At 44.0% G+C, this 25,508-nt stretch overlaps 1 protein-coding gene across 10 annotated transcripts in view; it reads right to left on the bottom strand.

Moving 5' to 3' along the window:
• Positions 1 to 25,508, bottom strand: part of ATXN1 (ataxin 1) — a 351,766-nt gene that overhangs the window by 208,672 nt on the left and 117,586 nt on the right. For 7 of the 10 annotated variants that reach the window (XM_061994524.1, XM_061994533.1, XM_061994525.1 and 4 more), the window contains 3 exons: positions 19,862 to 20,066; positions 10,850 to 10,973; positions 2,707 to 2,771 (listed from right to left, as the gene is read on the bottom strand). The gene's annotated coding sequence lies outside the window, so the exon portion shown is untranslated. The remainder of the gene's footprint in view (positions 1 to 2,706; positions 2,772 to 10,849; positions 10,974 to 19,861; positions 20,067 to 25,508) is intronic. The other 3 variants (XM_061994527.1, XM_061994529.1, XM_061994532.1) reach the window with 3 other exon arrangements.

Here is a 25,508-nt window from a genome sequence, read left to right as displayed (position 1 = left end):
TTAATAAGCTGTCAGTTAGTTACAGGTCCTTGATCTGGAAGGAAGAGCCAGCTCACCTACCAGTGACCACACCAGGGTGGACCACAGCCAGTTAGTCCCATAAGCTGTTCCAGCAGTGACCAGTGGAAAAGTGCTAAGCCCCTCTCTCGAGGTGCCTAACTGCTCTGGGCACCTCTCATGTAATAACTATTACGACCTGTTTAAGTGTTTTATTGTTTGTGGTCTTAAGCTGTCTATTCATGTCCTAGTCTTCACATATCTCCTCTGACACTGCAGTTGCCCCTATGGCTGGGGTGAGCAGAAGGGCCAAGCAGGAATGGAAACTTAACTGCTGTCATATTCCTAGAAGTGCTCGCATCGTCTTGAGGTCAAAGCACATCAGCAAGGCACAGAGGGGAAGCTCCACTCTGTGGAAAATACTTGTTTTCCAGGGATGTCAAGGCAGCGGTGTTGGCCAGGATTAACATTCAACATAAACGATGGCACAGACCTCGGGAGAATTCACCAGCTGCTTTCAGGGAGAAGGCTCTCAGCTGCTAGCAGGGAGCAGCAGGAGGCCACGAGCCCTTGTAAGAGACACGTGGTGTCCCTTTAAGTCATACCTGGTACAGAGACTTATCTGGGAGCTCACTTGCCAGGTGTTTTTCTGTCTGTTAAGGGCGTTATGGCCTAGACAGATTAGATTAGCATCTATCTAAGTGTGTAAACACTTAGGGCTGGGAAATAACTCTTGACCTTTCTTAAAGCATCTTACCCACATATAAGGCAGCGTGGTTTCTAAAGCCTGTTACAGCCTCTCATCAATGCTATACATATTTTGATAAGTGCAATGAGTTTTCAGAGAAGAAGAACAGGTTAGAGTGGGCTGCTTACCTGTTTGAACAGACCTAGGAATTGAAAATGTGCTTTTTGATTCCTAAGTCCTTTAATAGCCCCAGCTGAGCTGTTCTGGTCTATCGAACAAATCCTTCCTACCTCATGGATCATTGACTTACCAGACCTTCTGAGCCAGCGTGCTCGGTCCTGCTGCCAAGCTGCACGTTTTGTTCACAAACTAAAAATCTTTATCTTTTGTTGAGGAAAAGTGCAACGTGTGAATAACAGCTATTTTCTACCCTTACTGTCTCTGCCTCTTCACAAAATATGATACACATGGGTCTTGTCCCCAAAGCTTTCGTGCAATTTAGGAACTGAAGTTTACCAAATTCAGCCAGTATTGGTACAGCTGGGCTCGTGCCATGGTTTCAAGACAGAGGTCGGAACAAGTTGCTTTACGTCCAAGACCAGAGTTAGTTTGTATCTATCTTTTCACTGTACTGTCAAAAAGACTAATAGCTGTTACAACCAGAACTACAGTAATAGTCCTGAAATATAGGCATCTTTTACAAAGAGCTGTATTTCTTTGTTTTCAGAAGGGATCATATGCCACAAAGCTGCCGGCACCTTTCCTTTGTAAGGTCACAGGGATATGTCCAAAGAAACCTGAAACACCATAGTTTAAAAAAAAACCCCAAACCTGCCCTGCTGAAAGTGACAAGAAGCCTGATGTAGGGTATTACTTTAAACCACAGTTATTTCTGCTTGTGCAGACCATTTAATAACTAGACTGGCATCAGTTTGACTTCTTAGGCAGCATCTTTCCCTTTGAGACTTTCCAGATCCTCATGTTCTGTGTTTATTCCTTATCAGAGGCCTTTCTACTAAAGACAATAATTGTTCCTGTATTGGCTGAAATGTCGTATCACATTTGTCTCTTTCATCCTGCCCACTTTTTGCACAGAGAGCTCCCATTGATACCTGTCTTCCTACTTTCTCTCTGCTCTCATATCATCCTTGTATGATATTATGCCTTTACTTAAAGTAATGAAAGATACCTGTTCAAAGCTCTAGAAGTCCTGGCATGTAGCAATTACATGAAAAAAAACCAGCACTGTGAAAGCGGTTTTCTCAAAAGGAACTTAGCTGGGCACCCATGTACACATGAAACACCAGCCTACTGAAAGTACATCTTCAGCCTCTACAAAGTGTGTGTCTTTTGCCACAGGGCCTCTCCAAAACTCAGAAAATTAAAACCCTTGTGAAGTGTAGGTTCTACCACAAGGAGAGACTTGCATGGATTGTTCTGCCAAGTCAAGTATAGCCAAGAGAGTGGAGTGAACACCTGGGGGCAGGACCATCTCATGACAAGCTGTTCCTACTCAAGAGAGGCTAGTTCTGAAATGCTTCCTTGTTATAGATTTTTTTTTCCCAGTTTATATTCTACTCTTCTTTGTGCAACAGGACATCAAAATGGCCACACAGCGACCACAGGACAACAGTGGTCTTAAGAAGACATTTAAGGAGACATGGGCATTATATGCTGCTTCCTCCACATGCTCTCCAGCCTCCCACTATTTTCAGCTTAAGGGATTTCCTGAGCAGGATGAGGTTTCTGCCTGTTTAGTAACCCTCAATGGATTTCTCTCCCAAGTCTTGTACAGTCTCCTCCATCAGCATGTGGAAACTGTAAGCAACCTGCTGTGTCACACTGAGCAGATCGAGTCCCTGATGCAAGAACCACCTCATCCTGCTTCCTTCATTCAATGTTCCCAGCCCTTGTGCCAAAACATGGCCATACTTTCCATGCTACCCAGAACTTCACAGACATCTATCATATTCCCCCTCCTTTCAAACAGATCTGTTAATAACTTCTACTGCAAATCTAACCTGGTTTTGAGTCCCTCTGTCTTGGTCTTAGTCCTGTGACATCCTCACTCTCTCAGTTCTTCTGCCTGTAGAATAAGGACAGTAAAAATCAGCCTTTTATCTCACAGAACAGTGGTGATACAGTAAAGTACAAGTATTATTACTATTAAAGCAATACAGAATAATCTCTTTTTCCAAGGCCCAGCCAAGGACTCAGAAAAGCAACAACTCCACATATCAAGGACAAGAGAAAACAGTATCAATATAACCCAAAATAAACCCATGATTCTGTCTACATTTTTTTCATACTTGTTTAGCAACATAGACTGATTAAAAACCTTCCCATTCCATAAACTATGTCTGTCAAGCAACCCATTAAAATCTGAAGTGATAGGACATCTCCCCCCAACCTGAGGAGGTTATTTCACATACTTATATGCGTAACAGGTCTGAAAACTGTAACGTGCTACGAAAGTGGAATTACCAGATAGTTTTTCTGCCATTTAACCTGTCTCCTTTCCATGACACATCTTATTTCTTAGGATGTAAGTATTAAGTCATTTCTATCCCTTATTTGGCCCATCATCAGGTAGGCGACCTGGTGTCTGATTCACGGTGTACAAGTTGTCCATTTTCTTAACGATTCTGAATCCTACGTTTCTAGTTAGCTATGTGCTTGAGGGTACGTCTTCAGGAACATGTTACAGGGAGGCAGTCAAGGGTGTGGATTTACAGGACACCAGCTACTCTGCAATAACTGCAGAGACAAACACCCTTTGCTTGCTGGTAAAGGCAAAGCAGGTTCACCCAGGAGGAGGCCCAGCCAAGATCACCTCTGCCTCCCCACCATTGCTTTTGCTGCTGTTCTGCCACTCCTCGTGGCAGTCTGTCCCCAGCAGTAACACTATGCCCAGAAGTGAGAGTGACAGTTGCATAGAGAGGCACTGCCAGCTCACTCACCTCCTAAGTGATCCACCTCCAGACACAGCTCAAATCACGTGGATTCTTTTGTAATACACCTCTATAATCTCACAAACTGAAGTAATATTTAAGAGACCTTGTCTCCCCTGCTGCAGGCTTTTTTAAAGGTTTCTATAGCAGGATATACTCTTTGCAGAGTCTCTATCGTTTATCACAAGAGGTCTCTAATTCCTGAGCCCCTCTGTTTCCCTCTGCTGGTTAAAAATGTACAGCTGGGGGAGCAGGGAGGGGGAGAAACAGCGAGCAATTCCTCAATAAATCCTCACAGTCAAAACTCCGTGCCTGGTGTGGGAGGAGGAGGCTGAGGGGACAGAACTCATGGTTCTGTATACCTGTGGTTGCTGCCCCAAAGGTACTTTGGAAAGCCTGTAGGTATTGTTACAAAACCTACGTACTTCCCAGGGTCCTGCACAGAGTTTATCAGCTGTGCAGAAATGCCTGCATAGTTTACAATCTGGGCAAGCATCCCAGCCTCAGTGTTGTCTCTCGCTAGAGTCTCTTTAGAGTAGCAGAGGTTCCCAGGAATGCTCCCAGAAGCTTTTAGCTCAGCGCCAGTCACTGCCAAGTTGAACGGTTTCTTCCGAGTCCCTTGTAGCAGAACATCCTGAAAACTGCAAAAGGGGAGCTTGCAGGCTCTGTATCAGTCCCTAAAAGGCTCAGCTTGTACAGGGGTCACGGTCTGGCCCCCACAAGCATTCATCTGAACCAAGATGCATTTATCTCAACCTTGCACACACTTAAGGCCTCTCCAGTGAGATCACAAAATCTGCACGGTGTGGCTCGAAATGAAAGCTTTCTCATGAAAGTTACTCCTTTGGTGACTTCCTAAAATCCTTTTTCCTTGTATTCAAATAATCCCTCAGAATCCTAAATGATAAACCCCTTTCCTGTTTGAACAGGATGCTCAAATTAGTTATATGAGGCCAAGTTTCCTCCCCAGGCACTTTACAACACAGGCACACGGGTTATGTTGTCTGCAGTAAAGGATGCAGTCACATACTCCGTTATTTGACACATCTCTCAGAACAGGTATCTCCTGAGAAAAGACTGCATTTTTGAGAGCAGCTGACTTGTCAGAAATAGCAAACAATCAGCGAGGCAAAAAGGCAGATTTGTCCAACGGTGAAATAACAGTGTTTTCTTAATTTAACCTACAAAAACCATCATTTCTCCCCCCAAAACAGTAAAGAAGAAATTCCAATAACCACCAAGCCCTTTTTATTCTTCTTCTGAGGAGCTGTAACCTGATATTCCCTACTTACTGTGCTTTCTGAGGATTCACCTATCTTCTGATGCTTCATACTAGCCAAAATGTTAATTGGGTTTCTTAAATCCCAGTATGTTGCTTCCTCTGAATCAGCTACTCTAGTAGTAGCACTTTCCCTTAATAGCACATTGAATTCATGTAGTTTACGGTCACCAGTTGCTAGATTCCTTGTAGTGCTCAAATCTTTAGTGAGCAGAAAGACAAGCTAGGAGCATTTACCAGCTTGAAACCTCTGCTACCCAGACAACACACCCCAAATCGGTTTTAACTTATTTCAGGACTTCAGGCTTTTGATATCTGTCTGTTTATTAAAACCTGGCTTGTTAAAATATACTGAATGTACATTTAGCATGAAAAGGTTTCACCTATTAGTTATTCCAACTTCAACTCTGTCGTGTTACTGTTTTGTTTCAATGTTTGTTCCTTTTAAGCTGACCCCAAAGAATGTCACTCTCACCCGTTGTAGTTTGGTGGCATCCTTAAGTATTTGTGATATAGAACTCTCCCCTGCTCTTCCCAGCTTTTTCTTGGAAGTGTTGATAAACAGTTCTTCTGCACTGATATTCCTTTTAGGAGAATTAGGAATGCCCCCTCCTCCCCGCCACTCATAACACTGCTCCCTGTCTGTTGTATAACTCTTGTATAAGGACGCTTGGTATGTAAATACTCTCCTTAATCTTCATCTTTTGTTTCAAGGATAAAACAAACCAAAACAATAACAAAACCTCCTTTATTTTGCATGCTGGGAGCACATGCCATTAATATTAATTAAATTATTTATTTGAAGTTGGTAAAAGAATTTGCTCTTAGGCTGGGAATGTGACTGCCAAGTTTCCTGCCTGCAATTTGTTACGGCTCAGTAGTAAACTCCTGAAAATAGGAATTTGAAATGGAAATAGTGACAGGCCTTTTAACTAAGCTATAATAAGCAGGGTGGTTTATCCTGCATACTGTATGTCGTTACACAATGGCAGCCTATCATAATGCGCATGGAAAACAAACAGGGTCTCTTTAGAATCGCTCTCCTGGCTACAACCAGGCAGACAGAGGAAGTAAAACAGGCTGAAAAGACAAAAGACTAGAAGGTCAAGAACACCACACCCAGACCTAAGCCCTTCTGCTATGCAGCAGAGCACAGGGATCTTAGAGAACTTGCACTTGAATAATTAGACTTTGATCAGCTTGCCGTAAAAAGAAAAGGAGGTGTAGTCTGCTATACTGCTAAAGGGGTTAAAGAAGAAGACTTTCCCTTAAGTCTCAGGCTGCAAATGAATGTACCCAGCCTAGCCTTGTTATGCAGAACAAAGCTCCACAAAGTATCTGTTTCTTGCAAAGGCTTCTTATCTGCCTGTAGTAGTACATTCCATGTAATGCTGCATAGGTAACCCATGAATATTAAAGCTGCCTTGGGTACTAGCTTTCAGTTGAAAGCTCTAATTTTTCAGAGTCAGGTGAGTTTCTCCAGATCTACACCTGTGTAAATGACAGCAATACTACATCTTTGTGAAAATAAAATCCCACCTTTCCCCCCTCCCCCCTACAAGGTGTTTGACAACTGGGAAAACAACTGAACCATATGTACAAAACAGAGTCTCTGGGACTTGAACGGAGCACTCCTGGTTTGTACCCACATGCTTAAATGCCGTATATCGAACTGTCACATCATGCCTGTTTTTACTAATTGAGTTTACTTACTCGTGTTTGGGCACTGTACCAGCTACTCAGCGAGTCCAGGAGATTAATGTAAAAGCCTCTCTGCATTTAGAAAGTATAGGCACTCTAGATTTACAGCTGCTTATTTTGAGGGAGGCTGGCTGCTGATCTCAATGTCTTTGAGTAACAGATGGTTTTGTGAGCTCCACTGATAATGAAAATGATATCATTTGCCTCAAAATAAAGGAGAAAGGCAGAATAAAAGGAAAAGCAACGTGTTCACCTTTTACAAAGAGCATACCTGACTACAGGGGGAGGAAAGCCCTGGCAAAACCCAAGGCTGCCAATAGTCTTGGAAATTCACATGAGGAAAAACATGCATAAAGTAACCCAGCCTGATCTGGACTGTGAAAGCATTGGCCCCTATAATATTAGAATTTATAGCTTTAATCTTCTTAAGAGCTGCATGGCTCTTCTCACATGTGGGGAAAACAGATTTGATGTTTCTGAGATTAAAACTACTGAGCTGAACTTTGCTTGTTATTGGCCAGAAGCATTTGGAAACCTAATAAAGCATTCCATTAAAATCTTGGCATTTTAGTAACACAAAAGAAAAAGGCTCCTCAAAATGTGAGAAATCAAAAGGACACTTTTTTGGGGGGGAGGGGGGAGACTGTGGAATTTGGATTTTACTAAAGTTTACAATGACTTAAAAATAGATCAAAGGAAACGTGAGGCAGACTGGAACAATAAATGCTTGATGTAACTAGCAACATGCAATTCTTTGTTACTTAAACTTTGTTACATTTGAAGACATTTTTCCACTTACTTCTGCGAGTCTGTGAGTGAGTAGCTGGGAAAAGTGCAACGCTCATCACTCACTAGCTGTGTGTGGTCTCTAACAGGTAACATAAGGCCTGATTTCTGAGAATTGTGAGGATCCACAACCACAGCTGAGATCAATGTGAGCTACTAGTATTCTGGGCTTTAGATGATCAGCTTGACTCTGAAACAAACCCACAAGAGCTCCATGAAGGCTGGCTGGGCTGTGATTTTAGCTGCTCAGGAAGCCCACGCTGAACACCTATAGTCAAGTATATGATTTGATCTATGAGGATGCAACAAGTATTTCTATATAAAGGGGCATTATACTCACTGAATATGACAGGTCTCTTGCTAGGGTTCATTGAAGGGGTTGTCACAAGGTAACCAATATTAGTTCCACCGTGCTTTGAAATGGCTTGGTCCTGCCTGTATTAGCTATGCTGGAGTTGGCCTGAAGTTGGTTATATCTAATCCTGATCTATGAATTACAATCTACGTATAAGTTGACCTATAGAAGCAGAAAGTACACAGGCTATCTTCTGGAAAGCTTGTGGTTAAAACCCTGGGATGCTTCTAGTGATAATCAAGTAACAATCCAATGCCTACAAACAACCTTTAGCCTGGATTATACCCTTCCCTCAGAAACAGAGTGTTGAACCTGGACTGCACAGCTGGTGTGAACAAGCTCTATACAGGTAACACAGGCTCATCCTACTGTAGATGACTGTACAGAGTTTGCACGTGCCAAATCCATTTGCTGCTCTTTCAGAAGAATTCACCTTTACACCACTGAACATTGCAGGGTGCTCATAAACTGGCTGCTAACATGGCTGGTGTGCTTTATTTCTTTTTCGTGGTGCTAGCATATGAAGAGCTCTCTACTGTAACAGATGCTCTTTGACAGTACAAAATAATAGCACTCAGACTTAAACTGTAAATTATAAACAACCCCTCTCTAACTGCAAAATGAATGCACAGAATGGGGAGTCTTGTCAACTAAGAGATTAGTAAATCAAGTCGAGGAAGACAAATTATTCACTAAAGTAACTCAAATTTTATTCAGTTAACCCTATTGTCATTAGAGTTCTCCTGTTCTTTGCCATAAGTAAGAGATACGAAAGAGAGTAATTATGAGCAACACACAGTAAAATCAGTTACACGTTTCCTTGCTGTGTAAAAGCAACAGAAAGTGTTTCTACTCTTTCATTAATTTCTATTGGTAGAAAAGATGCTGTATGAATCCTTACTACTGGGAAGATGCCTGGCCACATCAAGACAGCCCTTTCCCAAAGGGTTTCATAATTATGTTTTCCCCATGAAACCACAGACAGGGCCACAAATTAAAGCGACCTTGTTGGCCCAGTGGTGCAGCTGCCATGTATTTGATTACAAACTTATAGTACTAATGCCAAGGAGGGGAATTACAACATAAGCTGAAAAGGAGTTCAAGCGTAGCCTTCTGCACAGAAACCTTTTAAAGAAAACACATTCCTCCTGTCCTCCCTACCTCTTCATGAAATCCTGATGCAAAGCTCTCCAGAAGGATGTGCTCAGGGCAAATACCTGGGATTACAAGCTCTGCAGCAACATCTGGAGCACTTGTGATATCTCAAATCTAAAACTTCTTCAGAAAGGGCACGGAGGACTCAGAGAGAGCATGGGTAAAGGGATGTACACTGTGTTACACAGCACGGTGGTTCCTGCCCCGGAATGGCAGCCTCCCAGGATTCCTGAACATCACAGTGGGGATAGTGAGCACAAAGCCTGCATGCAACTGCCCACAACCTGTATGAGGGGTTAAATGAGTCAGAAGTTCGTTGTTTTATTCAGCATGCAATAGGAGATACTTCTGTGTCTCTCAGTTCAGGACCAGGCTTGCAAGGCCTGATTCTTATAGCTTTGGAAGAAACATTTATGCTCAAGAAAGGACTCTGGCAGCTGTCTGCAGACGGGATTTAATACCCTTGCATTTCACGGGGCTCTTGGCTGGGACCCTCAGACTCCTCTGCATGACAAATGCCGCCAAGTTTCATCCCATGCATTTGCATTGCCTGCATCTCCTACGGTACCTGGCCCTAGATCCTAAACGCCAGAGCTAAACAAAGGTACACACAGGTAAAGCTGCTTTCTCTAGCTCTTGACCCCACGCATTAAGCAAGCAGGCCTAACCAAAAGGGTCTGCTCCAAGATCCAAATTTGCCTTCTTTCTCCTTCCCAGTAGCAAAGGGCATACCCAGAGGCATGGTTTGGGTGCTCAAAGAACTTCACAGCATTGAAAGACTTAGCTCAGGAAATGCAAGGGGTCAGGGCCTGCCCTCCAGAGCCTGACAAAAGGGTGTACCCATACACTGAGGAAGCAGGCTCCCTCCGTCGCACAGAGCTGGCTCTGTTGCTCTTTCCCATTTCCCTAGAGATCCAGGGTATTTGTGTGTGAGTTATGAGGAAACCAGACCAGACAGCATGCAAGGGGACCCAGCAGTCTCAGCCAAGACTGCGCTAGGTAACCTGGCAAAAGGACCACTTGGCCCTCCACACCACAAGCCTCCCACACGGGATCCAGACCACCCTGAGGTTGAGTCATGGGAAGGGCCCCTCAGTCCTCACTTGTTATGGCTGACAAGTGGAATGAATCCATTAGTTTCATCTTAATGCACACTGCAACATCGCTATGCAAATCTGCCACGACGGGCAGCCGGTGCCAGTGACGCAAGCTAAACCCAAAACAGCAGAAGGGTCATAAAATAAGGATTAAAGTTCAAGAAGGAAGCCGATAATGAAGAAGCCTGCCCAGACTATGCCCTGTTCTAGCCAGCATTACGTTATCTTCTAATTTTAGAACAGCTGAGTTATGGATATTTCCCCCCCTCCCCAGACCAGAAGCTGACAAGGGGCTGAGCAATGCCAATGTGGTTACATCTTTGTTTTCAGGCGCAGTGTTGCCTCCACACTGCGAGGAGCTGTTTCAGCCTGTGAAATCTCACAGGAAGGCACACGCTGCCGGAGGATGCCCATACAGGGAGCTGCGGAACATGTTGGAACCATCTGGCACTTTGCGGCTTCGCAGTATCAGTCAGACAACGCTGTCTGGAAACACGGGGCTCCAACCCAGAGCCCTTGCTTGGGGTCAGGTACCTTACAGATGCCTGCAGACTACGAGAGCTGCAGCAGAATGAGGAGCTTAATTGGGCGGCTGAAGTTTCTCATTGATTTCAAGGGCAGCTTTAGTAAAACGGAATTATTACGGCATGCTTGATATCACACACCACAGTCCTTATGGAATGCTCCAAAATATCATTCTAAAGGCTCGTTCTGTTGCTGTTATGCTTCGTACCTTCTAAGGAATAGCCGGATGATGTGAGTCCCAGTTTGGAGCTTACGGAAAACTATCACTAAAATTAATAGAGCATAGTTACAGAGGAGTATTTGGTACAGAATTACCTTCTCTGGAGTGTGAATGATGCTGCTGAAAGGCTCCAGATTACATTATTCCCATGATCCAAATTTTTTTAACCAGCTGATGTCACTGGGGAGATTTGAAGTCTGTATAATTACCGCTCAAGGCCTAGGAAGAAGGGGGAAGGAAAGACAATGAAATTATGTTTCATGTTTTGATTCAGAGAATAACCTGCAGTGGCCTGTTAACTTGTTTTATCTATCAGGAAAAGCAAATTAATTCTGTATCCAGTTGGTTTTATGAGTGGCAGCTCAATTTGCTTTCCCGGTTAGGCAGGGAAGAAAGTGGCCTTTTGTCACAAACAATTGCTTCCTGCAATGCTGCAGAGTAAGATGTAAAATAGGCAAAGAGCTTTGGATACAGCTTCCAACGTCCTACTAAGAAGTAAAATTTCTTTCTTTCATCTTCCCTCAGAGAAGGAATTCAGGTTATGCTCTGCACTAAATTAAAGTGTTCTGCTCAGTTATGTACATGTACAGCTTTGAAAACTGTTCCTGCTTCTAGGTCAAGGGCTCTCCCTGTGGCCGGGTGCCAGCTTTATCCCTGGACTCCCATAATCCCTTGAAATAAATCAACTTTCCATTGAAATCCTCTGCCAGTTCCACTTCAGACTAAAATGTGCTGTCTGTAGCATGATGCTCTTTTATACTTTTGTGGAAACAAAAAAAAACCGAGAGAGAAGAGAAACAATGTGGTCATTGTGTACTGGCTGCAGCCCCACGTAACCCGCGCTGTGTATGTTAAAGGCTATCTTTGTATGTAGCACTAACTCCAGATTTCGGCGTTTATTATTAGAACTAAGAAAAATACCTTTGACTGAAGGAATAATTCAAGTGGCTGAAAAGGATCCCAGCTTGTGTGCGTGTGTGTGTGCGTGTGGATCCCATTACTACTCTGCTCACGTGGACTGAAGTGTGTGGATGCATTATAGTACTGCCCAGCCTGGGAAGATGCAGCCCTCAAAGAGGTTTTTTTTTCCCCCCTCTCTTTCCTCTTCCCCCTTCACTTCCCTCCCAATATCAATTTTCTTCTCTGTGTGTTACAAGTGAACTTGAATACATTCGCACGTTCCAGTGGAAGACTAAAAGCTGTCACTTCATTTTGAGGGAACCAAGAGGCTTTAAACTCAGCTGCAAGAAAGCCCAGATGCTACTGCATCTCCTGAGGAAACTTATCTATTCGGGCAGGGGAAAACTTCTGAACAATAACAACAAAATACAGCTTAAAGATGCTGCTGCCGTCCTCCTGACGGCGCTCAGGTCAGTACTGTGAAGAGCGGGTGCCAGTCAGAAACTGCAGCACTCTCCTGGCTAGACTGACATTTCTGAAATGCTCTGCTTCTCCCCAGATCTCAGTAACTTTAAATGGTCTGCCAGTTAAATCAGAACAGCCTGGTATAAAGCCTCCAGTTTTCTGACAACCTTTATATTCTCCTGGCTCCTACAAGGCCCTAAAGCTGATCGTGTATAATCCTGAACTGAATGTAAAATAAATATGAAAACCTGTCATGATTTTACAGTTTCCAAAGGATATTTCACTAAATAAAAAGAGCTGTATTTTTTGGCACACAAAGGCTCCATATAAAAATCACAGTTAGTTCTTTAAAATAAAGTTACACAAGGCGGTGCCAGACTCTGCCCTCCAAAGTTTCCCCGAGTGCAGGGGAGCAGCTGGCTACATCCCCATGAGCCAGTCAGCCCCAAAGGCCCTGTGCTCCTTTCCCCTTCACAATTGCTGTGTGAATCGGGCCCGTGACACTGACCTGAGCCAGCCCAGCCCCTGAGGGTCCCTCCAGCACGGGAGCCAAGGGGGATGTACTCAGGTCTCACCTGAGCTGTGACACAGCCCACAGTAGCCAGCTAAATCCAGCATTGGCAATTGCTTCCATGCTTATAGTGCAGATACAGCCCGGGCAAACTGTGTCCCGGAGCGCACCCAGCCTTCATGCCCTTGAAACCTGCTGCCTAAGAAAATCCCAGTTGTTTGTGGAAAACTGCCCCTCTAAGCCCACGTTATTCAGCTGTCTGTGTTAACCGAGCATCAAGGTGTGAGCCATAAGCTGAAGCATCCACAGGGCTAGAGAATGGACGCGAGTTTAAATCACTGACAAACTAGAGCTGATTTCAGGCTCCGCTGGCTTTACAGACCCCAAAAAGAACTGCAGGCCCACAGCACAGCTACAAGGCCAGAGGGTCTAGCAAAGCAGGACCCAAGCACAGCAGCCTAGACAGAAGACACGAGGCACATTTCAAATGAGGCTGATGCCAAAGTATCTACTTTCCACCTGCAGGAAATCTAAGAGACTTGTCCTGCAAGTCTTGGGGCAGCTCATGGTTAAAATCACAACCAGTTTTGTTTGCACTGTACTGCTTGTAAGGTCGAGAAGGAGAAAATGGAGAGAGGGCAAAGAAAAAAAGGGCAAATCTGCCATGTCATTCACAATGTCTCCAAGTTTGTCTCACAGATCTATCCAAGGCATCTTGCAGGTTTTTAACGTTGCACGCCCGCCTCTCTCACATTCCCTTTCTGGAACAGGGCTCAGGCAATTGCACTGAACATAAAAACCACAGCAAACTACACATCTAGTGCTTCAATTTTAAACCAGGTGGAGTGAAACTATCTGGTTTTCCCCTAGAAGCCCCCAGTGGACAGTTTCTTCAGTTAAGTTTCACCACCTTCAGGCCTCCCCCTTTTAAGTGAGGAGTGCAGCCGAACCCAAACATTCGAAGCAAAACTCAGCTGAAACCATTATGTTTCATCTGGTTATATGTCAAAACCTCAAACCTCATGTACACAGGGCTCAAATTATAAACCCATCAGGCTCAGCCCTGGAGCTGGACTCAGGTTTGCCCAGAGAGCCCACGAAACTTTTAGAGAAGCTGATACGAGTTTCAAATTCATAATGAATCGCAACCCCAAAGCGGCTGGGGGACTTTTCCAAGGTCAAACAGTGAGCTAGAAGGGGAGCTGAGAAGAGAACCACAGCCCTGGCCACTTCACACACTCCTACAGAGGTAGAAATTCACTCTGCTTGAACTTCACTCTGTATAGCCCTTGCCAAACCACTCCAAATAACCACTTTTTTGCCTGTTAATTGTTTTAATAAGTCACATGGCAATGAATGACTAAAAACTACATCATCCCTCTAAGGATTCAGCTGTGGAAAAAGCATCCATTTAGCTGCAGGGTAGTTATTACTGCATAGCTTTGATTTTGCTCCACAATGCACGCCCTGTTTATTGAAATTCTTACATGCTGCTCCGAGTGAAATCATCATCACTTACAGGTATACTCTGAAGCTAAAGGAATGAGCTCAGATCTGCTCATCTAGACCCTGACTGAGCCCTGGCCACTTATCTCAATCTCCATAATGGTCTCAGATGTTGGTTAATGTCCCTTTGGACATTTTCTTTTCACCACTATCCAAATCTCTGCATCTAAACCAAGAAAATAAAATGTCAAGGTGAGAAAACACAATTGCAGGTAGAGTACCTGCCCTCCCAGTAGCTCTGCTGACTGCCATGGCACGAGGCTCGCAGCTGAGCACTGCGATGATTTCAAGTTTGCAGCGTTAACATCACGTACTCCCTTCTGAATCTAGACCATCCTGCAGTACACACTTATTTGCCTGTTTCATATCAATACTACCAGAGCTTTAATCTCTTAAAGCTTTTGGCAATACAGCAAGCAACTGTTCCAGGATCTAGGCTTAATGCTGAAATACCATCAGGGCTGAGGATTGCTACATACTGCTTTCTAATAGTCCCCGCTGTTTGACACCTGGAATGGCATTAAGGAGTTCTGGCACCGAACCCAGAGTTCCCTACCAATAATTGAAAGCGTTTCTACAGGACAGGAAGAAGAGGAGAAGGATCAGCATTCAAGGACTGAATACATTTCAGGTACTGAAAACATTTTTGGGGAGTGAAGGGTCAGCCTTTGCAAAGTAATACATGGCTCACAGATACACAGTAAAAACCTGAGATTCCAGTGCATACCTTTTCCCCATTCAGGTTCGTTAGGAGTTTGCTGTACTCCCAGCTAGATTTGCTTGCAGGCAAACTTCTTTTGAGCTCAGCAGCCAGGACTGTATCTAGGGCTAAGCTTTCCCACCATATCACTCTAATATTAAAAGAATTTTTCTGGCTTCCTGTTAAACCATGCACTGATTACAAAATTCTTTTGCTTGTTTAGGGCCAGATTCAATAAAACTTCTGTCCAGCTTCCGCATCATGGAAGGCCACAAAAGCCCTGAAATGTTTTGATTCTGAGGCATGTGTAGGCTTTCCATGGCTTGGATGCTGGGTAACTATTCCAGTGAATGTGGTCCTCATAAAGCTCTTCAAGGTCCTGCTCCATACGGACATAGTGATTTCACTTTGTTCTCTCCAGTGTGGATTACAATCCGCTTCAGAGACTCTCTGATTCGTGCCTCTAGCTATAAGCTAAATCCTAGAGGAATGGGTCCTTTTCATATCAGGTCACATCCTCTGCAGAACACTGACAGAGAAATTAGTGTTTCTGAAAAGAAAGCACCACTTACAAAAATCTGGTGTGTTTTGCATGCTTTATGTGAATATGAGCGAGTGGTAAAATCTAAAAGGAAACTCAATAAACTGCTCATTATCTATATTCATATGACTAAGCTACACATGGAATGTAGCTTTTATCCTCCATAAAAAATGTACAGATGTTCTATAGAAAACTGTATGAACAAACTTTAACCTCACGACTGCTATTATTTTGTAATAAAAGGCTTACAGCATAATGTGAGCTTTTTTTAGAATGTAAGTTCCATGTGAGTAGCGTGTTGTTAATTTAATATTAATGCAATGCACCAGGAAGAAGTCTGCACAGAATCTCAAAGAGAGAGGATCGCAGTGCTGCAGACAGCAGATTTGTGGCATGGATTTGATGTTTCAGCACTCGGCACAAAACTCATTGACCAGGATTCCCAGTGCCACAGGGCAGTGGATTCATCTTCAGATGTTTTCACATGCCTTGGCATGAGGATTTTGCTGCAGCATTCCCGCTGCTGTTCCTGGGAATCATGTGGTGAAGTCACCTTGCACTGCACCGAAAATTTACCTCTCGCTGTCAAGTGCATATGAATGAGCTGCTTTTTTGGGAACAGCAAAAGGAAAGGGGAAAAAAAAAAAAAGACTCCACTGAAGAAACTTTTGAATTCCTTTTGCTGAACCATCCTTCAGGTAGCAGGTGTGGAGGCTTTCACAAACCTGCACGTTACAAATGTGGTGCTTGCTTTGCTTGCACCACGAATGAATTAAAGTAGGGGAGCAGAACAGAAACCCAGTTTCACCCATACAGTCTCCCTTTCCCAGTGCCAGAGCCCTCTCCCTTACAGTGTCTGCCATTCAGAATACCTATCCTGTATTTCTCCAAGGAGGCAGTTCACTGTCTCATCTCCAAATGCATTGGTGAAGTAATTTAAGACTCCCATTATTATAATCACTTAGCAGCTCCCAAGCACGTAAAAATAGCAACAATAATCTCTCCCACTTTTCCTTCCTTAGCACCCCACAGGAGAAGCAGCTCGATTAATCCTGCAGAGGTTACAAATGCACTTGTGCGTTTCTATAACTTACAGAGGGAGTTTGGCATTTTCTGAAAGTGATGATGCCTACAGACATCTTATTCATTGCAGAAATCCATTTCCTCAGTCAAGATACAGCTTCTGGGAAAGTCCTTTGTCCAGAAGCTTCCTTCTGTCACTTGACAGCTTCATTGCTTCTATGAAATCATAGAATCATTTCAGCTGGAAGAGACCTTTAAGATTGAGTCCAGCCTTTGTCCCAGCCCTATCAACCACTGGACCGTTTCCCTAAGTGCAACATCCACCCGTCTCTGAAACCCCTCCAGGTATGATGACTCCAGCACCTCCCTGGGCAGCCCCTTCCAATGCCTGACAGCCCTTGCAGCAAAGAAATTCCTCCTAATAGCCAGTTTAAATCTTCCCTGGTGCAACTTGAGGCCATCTCCTCTTGTTCTATTGCTCACTACTAGGGAGAACAGACCGACCCCCACCCCGCTACAACTTCTTTTCAGGTAGTAGTCATAAAGGAAGGCCTCATCTCAAGAAGGGGTGAAGGCCATTTCCTTAGAAGCCATTCAGGATCAAATCTGAAAACCTCCCCAGGACTCCACATGATGAAGCAGAACTTTTGTGCATAGCAAAGACCAAAAAAAATATGGGGTGATAGGAAGAACAGGAGTATGGCAATGTGTGTGTGGTAAACTGACCGACTGCTCCTGTTTGTCCCAGTTCTCTGAGCGTGTGATTTCACGTGCACTTATCAGCCATTTGATGTGGACCACTTCAGCTGTACTACACCCAACACAGGGAAGGCAACGGCTGGGCACTGCAAAAAGCAGACGGAGCTTTCCTGCTTCTGTGCATATCCCGTGGGCAAGAGCTAAAGCCCAGAAGTTCACAGAGGTGCAATAAACATCAAAGGCTCACAGGACTTGGAATAGTTACAAAAGGAAGAATTTCAGAGTACCCTTCTGCTTCTACAGTCATCACCTGGTGTCTAAACCACTAGGAACACTTATGTTCATTTCTCTTAAGGTATAATTTAAAATCTACTTTAGTCAAACTGGCCTAGAAGACAGAATGGACACTCTCACAATGCTAAAACATGTCTGGCTTGGTTTAAGCTTAAACCTGTTTAGGAGATGATTTGTTATTTGCAAATAAGATGGTCTTAAGCTAGCACAAGTCAATTTGGTTTACATGTGATTTTAAGTTACAGCTATTTAAAACAACTGAGATCTTAAGACTTGTCTGGTTTGCTTCTGGCCCTTTGCTCAGCAGTGCAACACCAACTTCAGGTAGTCAGATAGTTAGGAGAAGGCAGCAGTTGTGCTTACAATGAGGAATATGAAAACCTAGATAGCATCCACAGAACAATAGGCACTTTAGCTCAGCCTGTGATCTCCTCAGCTCACCAGAGGTGAGTTTGGACACAAGAAAACAACTGCTGCTTTTAACTCCTCTGGCTCCACCTTAGGAGAAGGAACAGGATGATTTTGTGGAGCTTTCACTGATTCATACAGCTTCTCCACACAGATTAGCAGCGTTTGATGATCAACAGCATCAAGAGTGATCCAACAAATAATTATTCACCTCGATTTTTCACTGGATATAGTTACAGCCTCAGCACCCTGTTCTACCCTGAAACCTCAGTGACAAGGATCAAGTTACTGTCTGCCTCACAGCTGATGTTAGAGATTAATTTGTCAACCTCATTAGCAGAGGACAGTTAAGGTTTGGGTGGTAGCTTACAGGACCTTGCTTTCTGAAAGACAGATTCATGAATGAATCTTATCAGACCACATACTAGTTGTGGTGGAAGATTCACATCAAACGGGGAGATCACAACCTCCATTTACTTCTGCCCAAAGTCCTGTTTCCATGCTCATTTGCTCAAACCTGGAAAGACTGTGTTACATTTCTTCTCCTGATTTAGCCTGAGTGCTGGGGATGCTTCGGCAGAGGCTGTGAAACAAGATACTTCATGAGAGAGACGTGGGGAGGTGGGTAGTGTCAGCTGAGGTTTATAAAGCAACATTAGGCTCCTTTTGTAATGTCAGAGGAGCAGGCATCTGGCAGTGGCAAGGTATGCTGCAGTACTTTGTGTTCACGTCCGCGTCAGGCAGTGTTTCTGTCACTGGTACTCACAGGCTGTCTTTCAGTTCTGCTCAAGTCTTCTCTTGTTTCTGGGAGGCACACAGAAGAGCAGGAGCTGAAAGCTGAGCATGCCTGGCAGTAGTTACATCTCTGTCTCCCTGATCTGTTCTGCTAGAGATGTGGTTTAGTGGTGGGTAGTTGGACTTGATCTTAAAGGTCTTTTCCAAGAGCAAGGACTCTATGATTGTATGAAAAGGTTACTCCAAAATGTTTTCTAAAACCATAGGCAACACAAAATACAAAAGAAACGTTGAGTTGGCCTGCTTTGTACTGCTCCAACCACGTTCCTTTTTGGTGATCTGCTCATTCAGCAGACTGGCTCATTGCCTGGAGAGCAAAGGCCAACAACCCGATGCATCAGATCCTTCAGTCAGACTAACAGGACTTCTCAGGGGTGGGAAGGATTTGCCTCCTCTGTGCACCAGTAACCATTTATTTCTTTGCAATTGACTGGAAAAACAGCACAAAGGGAAGTATTTCCTGTGCAGTTGATGCTCCCACCTGCAATAACCTGGCTCTGCATATGTATACCCTTTAGGGTAGGCTGAGAACTCTTTTTTTGCCAGCAGCCTCGTAACAGAGATCAGAACTCATCCCCCCACTTTGGCTCCAGTTTCCCCCGGTTGCCATCACACCTCTCTCAGTCGCACAGAACGATGCAAGTGACAAGGACACCACACCTTTTTCAGAGTCCTGCTCCGACCTTTGAGGTGAGGAGCACTGCTAACATCCCCCAGAAAGCTCTGCATATGCTATTAAAAGAAAACAAGCACCACTAAAAATTACTTTAGTGCCTTCTATGCTAGAAGTAACAACTCATGAGCTAACTATTCATCTATTAACATTTTTCATTAAAACAATCACTCCCAGCTGAGACTTACGAAAGACCTTGCCAGGCCAAAATGTCAGACCAGTTACACCATTTATTATTACAACTGCCAGGCCAGAATGGTTTGCTGCAGAGGACCCAGCACACATGCTCAGGCAGGAGCTCCTGCCTATGGGTCAGCCATTCCACATGAACAGGAGGAAAATGTCAGATGTCAAGTTCTTGTTTCAGGTCCTGCCCTCTTCCCCTTTGACCACCGTGGATCATTTTAGCTGTTTGGCAACAGTCATGGCAAAGGCCACATCAGGCAGAGTAAGCATCAGTGTTGGCGTGCTTTTAAGAGCTGATAAAGATCTTTGTCTCAGCTTTCCCTCTTTTTGAACTACTACAGCATGGTTTTGGGGGCTGGTGATTGTCAATCAGGAGGGGAGGGACAAGCTGGAGGATGAGGCGTACTTTCCTCAAGATGGTGGCTGCTCCCCATAGCCACGTGCTTCGGGAGAGGTGGCTGAGGGCATCCAAAAGTTGCAGGTCTGCGTTCAGGAGTCACGGGCTGGTCCTGCTGCAAAGAGAGGATTGCACTTGGGTTTCACAATGGAGTTCATGGAAGTCAGTGGAAATTGAACTGCAGCCAAGGTGGAGAGCCATGTAGAACAGATGTCTTTACAGAGGATAAAGCAAACAAAAAGAAATACTCAGAGCCCAAGTTGGAACGCTTGGCCCACGCTAAATCTGCAAAAAGCCCCCAAGTGCTCTAGAGGGAGGCTGCCCGACATGTATAAATGAAAACACATTTGCATTGCTAATTTAATAAAGGACTTCTTGACCCAAAGTCAAACACTAGCGCAAGTCTTCTGCGTGGAAAAGCTCCGATAAGCACGTTCCTTCACTCCCTCTGTGAACGTTCAGTAACGCTCCGTTTTCAAAGTCCGTACGTACGCTTCTCCCAGTGTCTGATGCTAATTATCTGATCAGATAACAGGCAGCCCTGTGCTGAGTAGGTATGTAATATATTAGCCTTGAGCAGGGCTGGGGGTGGAAGAAAAAAAGCCTTATCTCACAAGTAGATTTGAAACTGCATATGATCTTTCTGAGTCTCTGGAAACTTTCCTTTGCAGCACTGAGCTTATATAAGGAAAACAAAGAGAACCAAAGAAAGTAAAGAGAAAAAAACCCACCCCAAACGTGTCCAGCTTTCAGGTTAATTCTCCAGGCTGTCCCTTTCTGTTGAATGTTCTCCTCTATCAGTGTTTTGGAATGGCATACAGGTTAAACTGTTCACCTGGCACAGAGAGCAGCTTTGGTAATTGCAAGTTTACATTAGGCTATAAATGAGCGGATTATGGCGAACAGATGAACCGTGTAAATAAAACACCGCCGCTGAGCCCTCCTTTGTGACTTGTATTCTGATGCCACTACTACTGCTTTTACTACAACTACTACTACTACTGCTCGGCTTCAGCTGACAGCTCAGCCTGAAACCCTTTATTCATCTTTATTACTACTTCAGCTGTTTTGAGAGCAAAAAGGCATGGAGGACTTACTGGCCAGAGGCTCTCTAACCTAGCAGGCCTGCCCCAGGAAATCAATACGCCGCACTCAAGAGCACAAAGATGGATTGTGAAGCCCGGGGCTGGCGAAGGAACGCACGCGCTGCATCTGGAAGGACACGGAGACAAGCCAGTCCTGCTCTGCCAGAAGCCTCCCAGATCGCGCATGTTTGCACACCAACCTCGTGGCATCCTTCCAAGATAATTTGTGAACCTTGGTTCACACCATTTTCAAAGTAGGTCATACGCAGTAATCTCAGCCGAGGAGAGATACACTGTCGGCAGCAGTCGCTGCAAGGAGGGCGATAGCTGCGACCAATGAGCGAGCTGGTGCAGGCAGAGAGCTGGGAAAAGGCTGGGGCTGGGGCCAGCTGCAGCAAGGTGCTCGCCTTGCTCAAACAGCTGACAGGCGAGCTCCGACAGACCCAGCCTCTTACCATTTATAGCTGTAAAAGGACCGACTGTTCTCCTGGACGCAACCACCGGCACGGCTTAAATATTAATCTGAATGAAAATCCAGCAGGAGAAGAAATGTAACCTTAGCTCTGTGTGTTCCTGCCAGCCAGAATCACAGCTCATTCTGAATTACGGGATTTACGTTTACTACGAGCTTCGGATTATCGCTCCCTAACGTATTTCCCTCACCTGCCCCTGCCTCTGACAGACAAAACGCAGGCTCCAAGGTAGATGTGGTTTGGACAGAGAGGATTCCTAAAGCACTTAAGGTTTCCTGCATTTTCCTACATCCCTTGCTGAAGCTGTTTTAGGGGGAATGGAATCAGAAACAGGCTCATTTTTGAAAGATGGTGTCCAGGAAAACAAATGCAGCAATGAGCACTCATCCTTGTTTCCACACCATAATGATATAAAGAGCATCAGAGAATTACCAGTTCAAAGCAACAGTGTGAAAATTCACAGGCATAGGAACTGTTAGGAATGTGTTGCCTTTAAACACAGCCTGTACATCATCAGTGATGACTTGATGCTAGAGAGCTGAAGGATTGCCTGAAGAGTGCTGCTGCCTTATGCAGTTTGGGGCTTTAAAAAAACAAAAAAGGTTAGTTTTTAAGCAGGCTCAATTTAACCTTGTTTTTGGTCAATGGATCTGAATGAAAATATGCTCTCTGAAGAAATTCCTTCTAATGTAACCAGTGTGCATCATTTTTAGCACTGAAATCAAGCTGGAAACAGCAGAGTGGGCCAAGCATTTGCTTTTTCTGAATCTGGAAAGGAAAAAGACCGACTTTCCTTCATCTGAAAAGTTGTGCTTTTTTCCCCTCATTTTCCTTTTATCCCTGTGATGTGTCAGAATGGAAATCTTAAACAGAAAGGAGCAAGCGATTTCTGAAGTTACCAGGCTCTGTGCAAAGAGAGAGAGGAGATGGCAAGCTGCAGACTAGCAACAAGGCTTATTTCCCATCCAAGAATGAGTGCACCGAATGACTTTCCGCTTCCTTGGGAGCAACAGACCTGATCAATAGCTTGTCCAGGGAGTTGTAAGACATGCAGAAACATGCAACAATGTGCTGCTGTTATCAGCTACCAGGGTGCTGTAATGACTTTCTATGCAAATATACAGGAAAATCCATAAATCCAGAAAAGGTTATCGCTCGGTACATCATCAAGGGAACCGTTTATTCTCTGACACACGATGTGATGCCTTCCTTGCTTGCCCGTTATCGCTAAGCTTTGATAGAGAAGTAACCAACAAAAATCCCTTCTGCTGTTGCCTCCCCAAAAGAAAATCCCTTTAAAAAAAACCGTAACAAAGAAAAGCCCCAGACACTTCACTATTTTTTCCAGAGTAACAAAGAACTCTAGCTGTGCTTACAAATGGGCTCGATATTGTACTACTTCAGGTCGTGAAAGTTTTATTACTTTTCAGGCTAACATTTGGGTTTTTTTCTCCAGCTACTGCCATTTGTCACTTTAGGATTGAGAGAAAACTACCTCAAAAAAAAAATTGGTTAAGAAACCTTTTTTTTCCCCCCTGTATCATTTAAAAATCTTTTGTGGTTTTCATTTCATCTTGGATGTAACCTCTTTTTTATTATTCCAGTCTTTGAAAAGAATGAGTCTGAAATGCTAAACAGGTCACAGAGTAATTACACATCCACCTGAAAATTAAACACACATCCAAAGGCTTAACTAACAGCAGATTCCAATTCATAACATGTTTATGTCACTCGTTTTTATAATGGCTGATCATTAGGGTGTAAGCAAAAGCAGATCTCAAACTCAAAGAAGAAATGTTATAAACTTTCTGCAGGGTTGAAAAAGCTGTGATACTGTGTTGATGAAGCTGATCCAATACTGCAGAGCAGTCACAAGTCTTGTATGTCTGAAATTCTGATGCCAGGGTTGTGGGGGGGGGTCTCTGGGGTTACCCAAAGACAGATCAGTCCTGAGGCTAGGTCGAGCTCCTGTGCTTGGGCAGGTCAGCAGCCACTCCTTGTATGGGCCAACCTCAGATCAAACCTGGAGAGCTGCTTTCAGCATTGTAAACCCATGTCTCAACTGAAAACACAGACAAAGTTTTTGGCAAATCCTTTTCTGTCCAATCCAGAGCCAAATTTCTTTTTGGGGACATGCACATTATCTTGCCCTGGTGTTACTGAATACTTTTGGTTTGCTTGCTATGTTTCCCCTGACCTTTCATGGCACAGGTTTGGCGCAGTATTTCAGATGCACAAAAGGAATTGCATTTACATTTCCTTCACAGAATGGTAGTGTTTGGGCTAGTAATTTCTCTCTTACAGATTTCCTTGGTGGTAAAGCTCAGTTTTCTTTGACCTGGAGAGGGGAATGTACAGTGCAGGCAAAGATCAAAGGCCCAGTGAAGAAGGACCTCAGCGTGGCATTTGCAGAGGCACACAGTGGCACAGAACTGTGAACTAACATAACTGGTTTGTACACGACCTGCACACCTCCAGCTGAGCACTTGCTGTGAGCTTGCAATGTTTTGGAACAAGAACTGCAGTACTCTAATAAACTGGTGCTGGTGAAAGGGGATCTTTGGCCAATGCTGAAATTGAAGATGGATTAAAGGTGGCTCAGGTCAACCTTTGCTTCCTTATCCTGAGTTCCCTGAGATCAGCACAGGTAAGGACCGAGTGCTAAGCTTTTATTGCTTTTTGGATCTGCTGCTGCAGTGAGTCTGAAGAGTAGCATGACCTGGCTCTTCCCAACTACCTTTGCACTTAGTAAAAGCTCTGGCTTCACATCATGCCAGATGCCCACTGTGTCCAGGATAGGAACCCCATGCATCACCTCCCAGACAACTTTTAAACAGAGCTAAGGCTTTTCATCTGTTTAAAAATACCTTTTCTTTTAATTTCAGATGCTATAGTTTCTGGAATACTTTAGTTAGGCTTGGAAGATCACACTGTCTCCTCTGCCTATGATTATCAGACGGCTAGATAGGAGTGGGGTGGACATAAAAAATGGGATTGCTACTACTGCACGGTCAATAGTATGCACACACTTGCACACTACAGGTTTTCCATAGCAGCACCCCTCTTGCACTCCAGCATCTCTATTGAACTCCAGGGAAGTCAATGGATTTATACTGATGTAACTTAAAGCAAAAGGTAGCCAAGAGCCTCAAAGATCTGTGCTTGTCTATTACCTCTGGCGTTTCTGACCAAACTGCTTAGCTCACCACCACTGGATCAGCAGTCTTGGGTTAGTGCTTCACACCATCTACACTCAGAATGTTAAATCCTGTCTCAGGAATAAGCCTGCTCCTCCATCCCATTCATTCAGGCAGGTAGCACAGTAGCTGCCTTAGCCTGAAGTACTCCATACCTCAGGGCCATGAGCATATCTCAGTTCATTTTATAACTAGCAAGTATTTGTGCAGTGTGAAACTCCCATTTCCAGCTGTTGTACCAGAGGGGATCATTCTTTTGATGAGAATAAACATTAAAAAATAATAACAAAATGTTTGTTGGGATGCATTATTGGTTATGTCCTGAGTACCACACATTTTACCAATTTGGGGTACTTTTCTCTTAACCACTATCTTATTCACCAGGTTAAGTGAACAGGAAAGGCACAGCCCTCCTGGTGTCTCGGTGGGACTCACACAATCACTAAACTGAGACTCTACTCAATGTAAATAACCATTTCTATTTCTTTTGGCACTCCATCTGATTTGGCTTTAGCCACATAATGCAGAGTTTTGTCCCATCTGTCCAACTTAATTGTAATAAATGCAGAACCTAAATTTGCTTCCAAATGTCATTAATTGTTGTTATTATTATATTACAGTCTGGGTGGATAAAGGGTGGAACTTCTCTGTTTCTGATTCTTAAAAATCCCCAGCCAAACCAAAACAGGATCTGGAGGATCTGACTTTTTTTTCCTCCCAGTATCAGTGCTGAAGACTTAGTAACCACAGAATATGCTCTGTGGTCTTTGATGATTTCATTGCTGGCAAACAATTTGCTAAAACATCTTAATTTTGTTCCATGTGGCAATGCAAGGAAAGATTTGCTCCAGGTAGAAAAACTTATATCACAGGACATACACGTCTTGTATGTTGTATGTTA

The sequence above is a fragment of the Colius striatus genome, chromosome 4, assembly GCF_028858725.1.
Source record: "Colius striatus isolate bColStr4 chromosome 4, bColStr4.1.hap1, whole genome shotgun sequence".
Lineage (NCBI taxonomy): Eukaryota > Metazoa > Chordata > Aves > Coliiformes > Coliidae > Colius > Colius striatus.
Note: the sequence above shows the minus strand (reverse complement) of the source record. Positions and strands in the feature narration are given on the sequence as shown.